We start from the raw sequence: 11,079 nt of genomic DNA on the forward strand, positions 1-11,079 counted from the left end.
TTTGATACTTCTCTGTAAAGCCCCTGTTTTGGAGCCATATGATTACATCAGCAGAAAGTTTCTAGACCTTAAGGTTGTTTTGTTTTTTTAAAAAAGAAAAGCTATAAACCAAAACAACAAATAGAAAGCCTCCAAATTCTTAGTTTTTGAAGTGTTGTTATTTCTGTGGCCTGACATGACTTTAACATCTGAGGTTAACAATATGAAGTTAATGTCATGTTAAAAAAACAAAACAAACAACAAAACTGTGTCCCCAAGGAACCAAAATAAATTGCTCTAACTTTTGGTAACCACCAGCTGAGTTTTGATCTGAACCAGGGACATTTATTTACTTCCAGTCTTTTATTTTACCTTTCCTCCCCCCCCCCCCAATATTTCTAATTATCTCTTCTATTAAAATTATTTGCTTCTTTAAATAGCCATCAAAATAATTCAGTCTTGTTGATGTTACATGGTATTTTCCATGTAAATAAAAAGAAATGTTCAGTACAGAAGAAACGTTAAGAAGTGTAGTTTAAAATATTTTATGGTGAGAAATATTTCAAACTTTCCTTGTTGGCTTGAAATGCGCAGTTTCTAAGCCAAGTGTCCATTCCGGATTATGTAGTCAAACTCTCACTAATATAAAAGACAAGAAGACTTTTCTTTGGGAAGTCTATGGCCTGTCATGCTGTTTTCTGAACCAATTGTCATTTTGTTTTGTTACACAATTACTTTTAGTGATTCACCTTTTTAATGAGAGCAGAAGGGAAACAGCAAAGAAAACATTTCTCTAAAATGTTTTCAGAAAGGCCCACTGGAATTTGAAATGGGTCTTATTTGGTGTACTTTGCATAATTTGTTACACTAAATATGAAACAGATTTCAACTACAGCTGCACTGCATGTGTTATTCAGAAAAGCTTGAGTCTCCCAGAACACAACCATTGGCTTATTCAGAGTTTGTCAAAATTGTAATCTCTGGGCAGAATGACACTGAGTAAAAACACCATGAAAAAAGGAAACGAAATAAACATGCAGGAGCAGATACTATCCACTGAGGATTCACACAACATTTGCTCTGCCTCACCTTTGTTTTTGGCAAACTACATCATTACTGCATGTTAAATGTGCTGAGAGAGGGAGCAGCTAATATTTTACCAATCTGTCTCATCAGCGTTATTGTTATCACATGGGGACATGTGCAATGAGAGAAACATACGCCTTGGCCTGCACAAGGGATTTCCCTAGCTGTATCCATCAGGGAGCAGCCACAACCACTGCTCTATCGTTGCAAACCTCCTCTGTAAGCCTGAAGTAAGGCTGTGAACTTCAATTTCAGCTTGCAAAATGGCTTCAATTAGGCATTACACTTCTCAGGTGCAAATGGTGACTTGCAGTAGGTCTGTTCTGTCTTTGCCAATGTGGTTTGAATTTACAACTCTAACAAGAAAAGTAACTGGAACTTGTGTTGCTGTGTTGATAGCAGCTTCCCAACATTCAGTGTCTGCCTTCTGAAGTGGAGGGGGATCACTGGTGTCTGCAGGCGCCACCCTGAGATAGCAATCACAACTGCTTCATATATGTATATGGCGATAGCAGCAACTAGACCTCAACAGTGAAAACTGTAATCACAGATGAGCTGTAAAATTGAAAGAATTGTCTATTTCTGCATAAAGATCTAGATTAAATAGTAATAAAAGACTAGAATATTTATAGTATAGCTTTTAGGAATCAGGAGCTGTTTTTTAACTGTTTTCATTTCACCAGCAGAATTCAGTAATGGATCAGGATGAGTCTCCTCTGCACTACTGCAATGCAAGCACATAATAGAAGAGGTAGACTCATGACACTTCTAACTGTTAACGTGTCTAATATTTCATGTTATAGAAGCCTGACTTTAGTTGTTCGTAGTTCGGTTTAATGTTAATATCCAAGCAAAGCTGTCCCTGTGATTTTCTCTGCAATCCTTCCTGTGCACAACGATCCTGTGCACAGGAAATACATGGGGAAGAAGGGTCCTTTTTCACATTGTTACCTAGGCAGGACAGAAAGTGGCTCGAAGCTCTGCAGGGTGGGTATGCTCAGTGAAGGTTATGACGTTCAAATGGACCAAGGCACAGGGTAAGGAGACTAAGTGCTAGTTCTGTCAGCACTTTAGAAAATGGAAAGTAATCTTGTAATTAAAATTACATCTGTAAGTGGCCAAATTAAAACGATAGAAGCAACTGTGTGGAATTTCTTAACTGTTTTATTTCTCTTTAATGCAATTTAATATAATTCTTATCTAGGTTCAAGAAATGCCTTAAGGAATGACATATGCTACAGCTAAAAATTTAACAATGGTTGACTCAAACTTCAGACATGATTTTATAACTGCTGCGTTCATATGCTTTGAACTGCTATAAAGTTTACTAGTTAAAATCTGCTAAGTGTCTTATTCTGAAGGGATTTCTATAAGGTCTATTCTTTGATGTACTACTATGACACAACTTGGGATTTCACAGTATCTGAACCTACGATCTTCATTGAGTAAAGCATGAAACTCAGCTATCGGAACTAGATATTGGTGGCTGATCAGTTAAAAAAAAAAAAAGAAAAGAAAAGCTGACCCACTAGTTTTCACTATGGCTGAGCCAATAGGAAATGGCAAATTTATTTTTGTTGACAAGGGTCCACTTTGTGAAGCGTGAACAAGCATGCAGCTTGAGATGTAAATCTAAGAGCAAAAGCTTTTGCAGAGCTTTGCTATGCCCTTCTCCCTGGTGTTTTGGGGCTAGGTAAGTATTCCACCATCTGAGAAATGTTTAAGTAAGGCCTGATCTTACACCAAAGGAATTCAGTAATAATACTCCTGAGCAAAATCAAAACTTTAATTTCCAAGCCAAACCATTAATTTCCTGAAACACCTTCATCTCTTCTCCTCCTGGCAGTTGTTCCCCTTTTAACCTTCCTTTATCCTAAAACCATCATAAACAGTTTCAGTTGGCATTATAGAAAAGGAACTAGCCATTGCCAGGTAGGAGCAGCTGACATGCAAACCAGGATTCAGTCACCTAGATCCTAAGGCGGAGGAGGGCCTAAGAGAAAGCAGGTATTTGAAATGTTGAGTCTCCAGGAAGAAAATCAGGAAATAGGAAATAGGCAGACACTGCCTGTCAGATCATACTGGTCCCCAGTGTTGTGAAAATAACAGGGCTCTGAATGGCTAAGGAGAGCAAAAGAGCCAGAAAGTGAAGAATAGAAATATTGCTTTCTAAATGCAATTGATAATTTTCTTTCAACCTATAGAGGACAACACAGAGTATTGTAAAGTTTAGAGTTTTCCAGTATCAGTATCTTTACATTTGCACACATTACGCTATGCTCAGGCACATGGAAAATAAGGAGGTGATTGGTGACATCCAACACGGCTTCACTAAGGGCAAATGGTGCCTGACAAGTTTGGTGGCCTTCTATGATGAGGTTACAGCGTTGGTGGACAAGGGAAGAGCAATAGATGTCATCTACCTGGACTTGTGCAAAGCATTTGACACTGTCCCACATGACATCCTTGTCTCTATATTGGAGAGACATGGATTCGATGGATGGCCCACTCGGTGGATAAGGAATTGGCTGGATGGTTGCACTCAAAGAGTTGTGGTCAACGGCTCAATGTCCAAGTGGAGAAAGTGACGAGTGGTGTTCCTCAGGGGTTGGTACTGGGACTGGTGCTGTTTAACATCTTTGTCGGCGACATGGACAGCAGGATTGAGTGCATCCTCAGCAAGTTTGCCAACGACACCAAGCTGTGTGGTGTGGTCGACATGCTGGAGGGAAGGGGTACCTTCCAGAGGGACCTTGACAGGCTGGAGAGGTGGGCCTGTGCATACCGCATGAAGTTCAACAAGGCCAAGTGCAAGGTCCCTGCCACGTGGGTTGGCGCAATTCCAAGTACAACTATGGGCTGGGCGAGGAATGGATTGAAAGCAGCCCCGAGGAGAAGGACTTGGGGGTATTGATTGATGAGAAGCTCAACATGAGCCGGCAGTGTGCGCTTGCAGCCCAGAAAGCCAACCGTGTCCTGGGCTGCATCAAAAGAAGCATCGAGGGAGGTGATTCTGCCCCTCGGCTCCACTCTTGCGAGACCCCACCTGGAGGACTGCATCCAGCTTTGGGGGCCCCAGTACAAGAAAGACATGGAGCTGTTGGAGCGAGTCCAGAGGAGGGCCACGAAGCTGATCGGAGGGCTGGAGCACCTCTCCTATGAGGACAGGCTGAGAGAGTTGGGATAGTTCAGCCTGGAGAACAGAAGGCTCCAGGGAGACCTTATAGCAGCCTTCCAGTACCTGAAGGGGGCCTACAAGAAAGCTGAAGAGGGACTGTTTATCAGGGAGTGTAGTGATAGGACAAGGGGTAATGGGTTTAAGCTAAAATAGGGTAGATTTAGATTAGATGTTAGGAAGAAATTCTTTACTGTTAAGAGTGGTGAGGCACTGGAAGTGGTTGCCCAGAGAAGCTGTGGATGCCCCCTCCCTGGAAGTGTTCAAGGCCAGGTTGGATGGGGCTTTGGGCAACCTGGTCTAGTGGAGGGTGTCCCTGCCCATGGCAGGAGGGTTGGAACTAGATGGTCTTTGAGGTCCCTTCCAACTCAACCCATTCTATGGTTTTACGTATGATTTTAGTCTGTTCTTTGCTTTTCTTAATTAACACTTACAAGCTGCAGAGCATAGCTGAGAATTTCACGTATACCATTCCCAAATAGCTTTTAGTCCCCCAGAAGAACCAGCCAAGTCTCTCATTTGAGCTGCTCTGTCATTATGGTACAATCATCTGTCACGTATATTTCCTTGCAAAAGAACTGAATGCAGTGTTATGTTTAGGAAGTACAGAATACAGAGAGCTGATTTAAAAGAAATTTAGACCTTAGCTTTTTCCCCTGACTTGGTACATGTTAAAAATCAGGTGGAAAATTTAAATTAAGTTCCCCCATCCAGTTAGGTAAAAAGAAGGAGGTAACTCTAGACAATGATTCCTCCCTTTCTAAAATAGTTAGGATGAGTTAGCTGCTGGAAATGCTCTGCTCTTCCCATTGATTAGAGGATTATCAGGAGTAAGTACCTAACATTTAAGTAATGGTAAGTCCCCTCTTGATTACTAATAAACACAATTATGACCATGAGGTGAAGAAATAATGGGCAGATCATGTATTGTCAGTGGTTCTTCTGACTTCAAAATCACTATGTGCCTTCTAATTTTATTACGAAGTACAATATATGAGAATTAGGAAGAATGTAAGTGTTATAGAGTTGGATGTCTTCAGTTATAATGGTATGTCAGGAGTAATTTCACTTGAAGTGAATGGAAGTGCATGAGCGTAAAACCTTGTGGAAGCAAAGAGGAATTAAGAAATGGGATCTGATCCAAAACTTGTTCTTTGAATCCACTGAACTTTGGATGAAGCTCCTAGTTCCTTGGATAACAACAGCAGTCCGGCTTCTTAAGGTTGCCAACATTTCTGCAGTAGTCAGCCATATTCTGCTCCACTGCATCTAGGAGGGTATTGAAAGTAATGCTCTGCTGAATGTATCTGTACAAAACAAATCCACAGTTTCTGTGCACATTTTCTGTCTCTCTACCATGTAAACAGAGGACTAAACTGTATATTAGAGCAACTGTGACATCTCCTTTTATCTGTCTCTCATACGTTCCTAGCACCATCTGTTACTATGCAATAGAAATGATTGAGCTGTCCTTCGGAATAAGAGAGCAAAGATTTATACTTTCTTTGTGGTTTTAAGATCCAGGTATCTGTTCACCTCTCCAGGCTTTAACAGTGTATAAATTGAAATAAGTTACTAGTAGCTGTATGAATAGAAGTTCTGCATTTGCTTTGTATTTATATTTAGGATTGATCTCCCCTTTTTGTATCAAATTTATCATCATCTTATTTCATTACTTTTACTGTAAAGCCTGAAGTTCAAAAAACATAGCCAATTTTTTTAAAGATTGATGTTGACCTAGTTTGATCTCAATAAGCAGGCTAAAATATGCAATAATATGTAAAGCTGGCAACAATTATAGGAACAAATAAAACATTTTTTTTCTCTTAAGACTTGGAGAAGAGAATAGCAAACAAAAAGAGCTAGAAATTTCAATGGTTTAATGTTGTTTCGATGCTGAGTTTAAGTATAAAAGAATCTCTGAGGCTCTTCAGGATGTGCCAACAGGTCAAAGCACTTTCCAGTTGCTCTAACTACTTCTTAATAAAGTGGAACTGTTTGAGGATTTGACAAGTCCCATGGGTCAGGAAACACATATTAAACAGCCTTAGAGAATTTTTCTTTTTCAGTATTGAACCAATATTGTATGACATAAAAAGCAGTCCTCCATTCTCTTCTCTGCCATACAGAGATCTCTTTCAATGTCTTTTTTGACTGTGAGTGTAGAAGGACATTCCATTTTAAACATAAATCCTACTCAGTTCCAAACTAGGGAAAAAAAAAAAAAAAAGACCTTCTGTGAGGAGGGAGAGTTAAAAGAAGGAAGTGAAAAGAAAAGAGCAGGACAAAACAAGGACAAGGACAAAAATCAAGGGAAGGAAAAACTTTTCTGTTTTCCTCTTTTTCTTACTTTCGCTATTAGTTTCTCACTTCTTTTTCTTTCATTCCTCAGTTGCATTGTTTCATCTATTGGCACCTCTTTTTCTGGTCTGTAATCTCTCTCATTTTTTTCTATTCATTAATTCTCATTTTACATAAATGCCTTAAACTAGACATATACAAAGTTTTAAATACTTGTTCCTTAAATCCAAAGTCACTAACATGAAATGTGTTGTTTTTTCCTGTGAGAGAAGATATTTTCCCATTTTCTATCATCTCTACCAGCAAAAGGCAGCAGAGATGTAATTCACAGGCTGTCATTTGAAGAACTTCATCTCATCTCCAAGCCTCTGTATCACTCAACAGTCATCTCAGCAGCCACAGAAGACCGTCATTTGACCAAACTGTCATATCCAGAGCTACGGTAAAACTCAGAAACAAAGTGTACTATCATATTTACTTAGCTGAGTAAGTTGAAATATTCCTCTTTCTTGCCACATGTCCCTCATTCTCAATGATTTTATTTAATTTACATTCAAGATTTTATGTTTTATTTCCCTCTTTTTTCTCTTTTGTTATCAAAACCTTCCCATTATGTTTTAACTAATTTTAACATTTCAAGGGATTCTTCTTTCTTTTTAGAAAAAGAATTATCTCCCATCAATGCTTTCCTATTCCACCTTCTCCAATATCCTCAGCAAATAGCCCAGACATCAGATGAAATGTCTTTAAAGTCATTTTACTTTGCCAGTCACTAAGATATACTTCATTTCTGACCCTAAATGATTTCTATGCACTCTTATGTGCCTGCTACCATACAGCTGAAGCTATTGCTTTTTTTATATATGTATAATTAGATTCACAGGCCCCGCACTCATTCCTTTCCCTAAATTCTACAGTAAGAGTTTGTATGTGTAGAGCACTAGAGCCCAACGAGTGTCAGCGTGGATGATCTAATGTTATTCAGTTTTAAGATCTGTGAGTAAGTTGTACCGTAAAGTAGGGATAGTAACAAATAAATAAATCCATCACTTTATTCCTTTTTTTGTTGGTGGTGTTTCTGGAACAAGGCAGAATATTCTCATGTACACAAGTAAGGTCATTTGCTGAACTAGCTTTAATATGGAAGGATTTTAAAAGGAATTCTTAGAACAGAAGAATCCTGAAAGCAATTGATACACAGCGCTGATACTTCACACTTATTTTTACCTTTTTGGTATTTGAATAATTTTATATTGAAAACCAGCTGATTTTGGCCGATGAAACATTTTGCCACTGTCATCACTCCTGAAAAACGACGTCTTCTTTCAAAACCACCTCTTGTCCATTGAATGCAAACCCTGCTAAATTTTACTGTAAACGAACCATTTCCACAGAACATTATTACAGACAAATGAGTGGCAACAATATCACACCTGAATAATCCACTAAGAACATGGTAAATGCAACTTTACAGGTATCATTCCACTCCTGTGTCTTCTATGAATGAATCAAGTGGCCTGGTTATATATTGTGTGAATCAAGAAGGGTTTATAATATCATTCTATTTAGCTGTCCCTTTATTTGGGCACTCAAAACCATGATTTTTTTTAAACAATATACAGTGGCACTGAAATAACACAAGTTACATGAATCCTGCGTAACTCATAAGTTTGTGGTTTCATAGCAGAAGCAATTTTGCATTAACTAAGGAATAGGCAGAAAGATTATGTTGGTGTCAGTGTTTTGCCCATTTAATGATGAAGGTATCAGGTTGAGTTAAATAATTGTTGAAGTACCCACACAGGACATCTGAATCATGTCCCTTCTTGTGACAAATCACAGAATTATGAAATAAATGAACAATAGTATTTCAATTGGCAAATCACATATTAATTAGATATGACATCAGTGTGTTTCAATCAATATCATCAAAGGCACATGCAATAACTGTCTTGATATGATAGAGAGGAAAAAATATGAAAAAGAGAAAAGCACAGAGACACTTTTCTTCTTTACATGTGGTGTTATAGCACAGACACCTAACTTAATCCTATTAATAGAATGGTCCTACAAATAGCATGTTGAAACCTTATACAACTTTATCAAACGTACCAACATCTTACAATGATCAGGTAATTTAGTGACTTTTCATATTTTCCCAAATTAGCTAATTATTAGAAATGACCATTTAGCAAGACAGCTGCTGCTGAGAACCTTATGCTTACTTATCTTACTGTACTCAAGCCAGAGTCTGCTTATACTAAAGATGTCACTATTTAATGTAACTGTTCTTTATCTTTCTTAAAACAAAATCATTACCTCCTTAAGATTTTCACTTTATTTTTCTCCCAATGTCACAACAATCACTTTTTCATGCCTTTTCAAGAGTGACTCCCCAGTTCCTGACAGTCTGCCCTTACATCCCCCAAAGCCCAAAGAAAGCTGCAAATACAATCCCAGAAAGCTGTATTTTATTTTGACCTGTTCCTCTTTTCCTTTGGAAAAAAACCCCTGAAGAACAGACAAGCAAGTGTAATATATTACCTCTGGTGGCTTAGCTGGACAGCAGCAGGGGCTTGTAATAAGGATGTGGTAATACACCACAAGGAATCTGTAGACTCATAAAACTTGACCTTATAAATCTCTACGTTTATCAATTCCATACAGCAGCCACTCCCTGTGGTGGAAGTCTCAGACCAATAAACCTGCAGTTGATAACCATACAATTTATCCTCAATTTTTCCCTCCAGGCCAGCTAATCATGCTACATTAATAATGTCTGTAAAAAATTGGAATGTCACTTGAAAATGAAGATACCATCTCATTCTTCTCATTACTTTGCATATAATTAAGATGTTAAGCAAAATAGTTTACAGTGATATCCAGGAGTCCTAGACATTTTTTTTCTTGTTCATATCTCTTTGTTTAAAGTTCCCACTCTCTCACCTGAAAACTGCTTTCCTGTTTTTTGTTGGTTTTGTTTTGGGGTTTTTTTTGTTGTTGTTGTTGTTTGTTTTGGTTGGTTGGGTTTTTTCCAACTCACTTAGTAGACAACTCCTTTCTCTGGATAGTAAGCACTTCAGAAACAAGAAAAGATATTTCTGCTGCAGGGACCACTGCAGGGCTATGCTATGCAGAGGTGTATCTTGTCATCCAGCATCTTCTGGGAGCCTGCTTCATGTAGAGGTGACACGGGTTTGATGCTAAAGACCATAGTCTGAACTTCTTTTGAACACAGGTCTGTATGCACTAGCGCTCCTGACCAGGATTCTTTATTTTCCTGTAAAAAGTGCCTATACAAGCACAGTAATTCCTTCATCTGATTCTAATGCCTATTTCCTCCACACAGCACTTCACAGTCTGGATATACTTAGTGATACGCAGTGAGAATGATTTCAGATTAATTCTGGTTTTCAATAAGAAAATTGATTTAGAGTAAATCCAAATAAGCAGAATGAAGATATCCTGATTTATCCTCTGATGCAGTGTTTTATCGTGAATGGAATGACTGCATTTGTCCACTTGATAGCTGACTCAAAAAAAATATTGCAAATGGTTCTGAAGTGCACTGGGATGAAACAGGTTTTAGAAATTTAAAATAAGACTAATGAGAAAGTAGTAAATATAAGTGTTTTCATTTTTAAAGCTCTGCTTGCCACTGAATGCCTACAGGAACTCCCAACTGCGAGCAAATTAATTAGCATTATGCAAGGCAAAATAAGAGAGAATTGATCCTAAAAAGTCTAACTTTAGTACATCACTTCAAAGAAGCTCACGGATCCATCAGCTATCAAAAGGCACTCAGATCTGCATGCCTTGCATTACAGATGAGGTTTGAGATCATCAGCAGATTTTACGTTACTACATTTTGTGGAAAAATAAAGTTTCTCCTATCAAAAACATTGCCAGAAATATAAAACTGAACTAGCTACATATTTGATCTGTGTGGTCACCATGAGCAGATCCTAGATCACTGGACAATATTCCATATTTGTTGCCCAAGAAATATGTAGCCAAAGCAGAAAACAGCAAAGAACATTGGCTCACCATCATTTCAGTGCACTTGAAGGAGAGAAACAAAGTATACTGCACGAACCATAAGGAAATACATTTTATTTTTCTCCTAGGAGCAACAGAGGAGAAAGGAGGAATAGAGAATTATTCTTCAAGACATAAAAATTTCTTGGACTCGGTTACAGATGCACTCACACATCCTCTTATTAAAGGCAAGACACAGCTCATAAACATAATTCCAGAGAATTCAGTACACTTAGGGCTTGATTTTGGATTTGAGGAAACTTTTTTCCACATACATAGGCTAAAACTTTTAAAACTTGCATGAATAAAGTCACACCAGACCAATAGTCACTCAGATTGCCAAAACATGAAACAGGACAATGCATTTGAAATAAAATAGTTTGAGGGGAAAATTGAAAAACAAACTAAAATCCAAACATGATTAAATTTGGTTTTATTTTATTCCCTTTCTTTTTGCTCAGGAAAAAAATGTTGCTGTTTTCAGGAAATCAATTCACCTT

The 11,079-nt window shown here is 38.1% G+C and overlaps 1 long non-coding RNA gene across 1 annotated transcript in view; it reads left to right on the plus strand.

The window, feature by feature from the left end:
- Positions 1 to 10,770, plus strand: part of LOC142601777 (uncharacterized) — a 50,402-nt gene extending 39,632 nt beyond the window's left edge. Inside the window, exon 5 of the long non-coding RNA XR_012835398.1 lies at positions 10,669 to 10,770. This is a non-coding gene — a long non-coding RNA (uncharacterized LOC142601777). The remainder of the gene's footprint in view (positions 1 to 10,668) is intronic.
- The last annotated feature ends 309 nt before the right edge of the window (positions 10,771 to 11,079 follow it).

This window comes from Balearica regulorum, chromosome 4 (assembly GCF_011004875.1).
Source record: "Balearica regulorum gibbericeps isolate bBalReg1 chromosome 4, bBalReg1.pri, whole genome shotgun sequence".
NCBI classification, from domain to species: Eukaryota; Metazoa; Chordata; class Aves; order Gruiformes; family Gruidae; genus Balearica; species Balearica regulorum.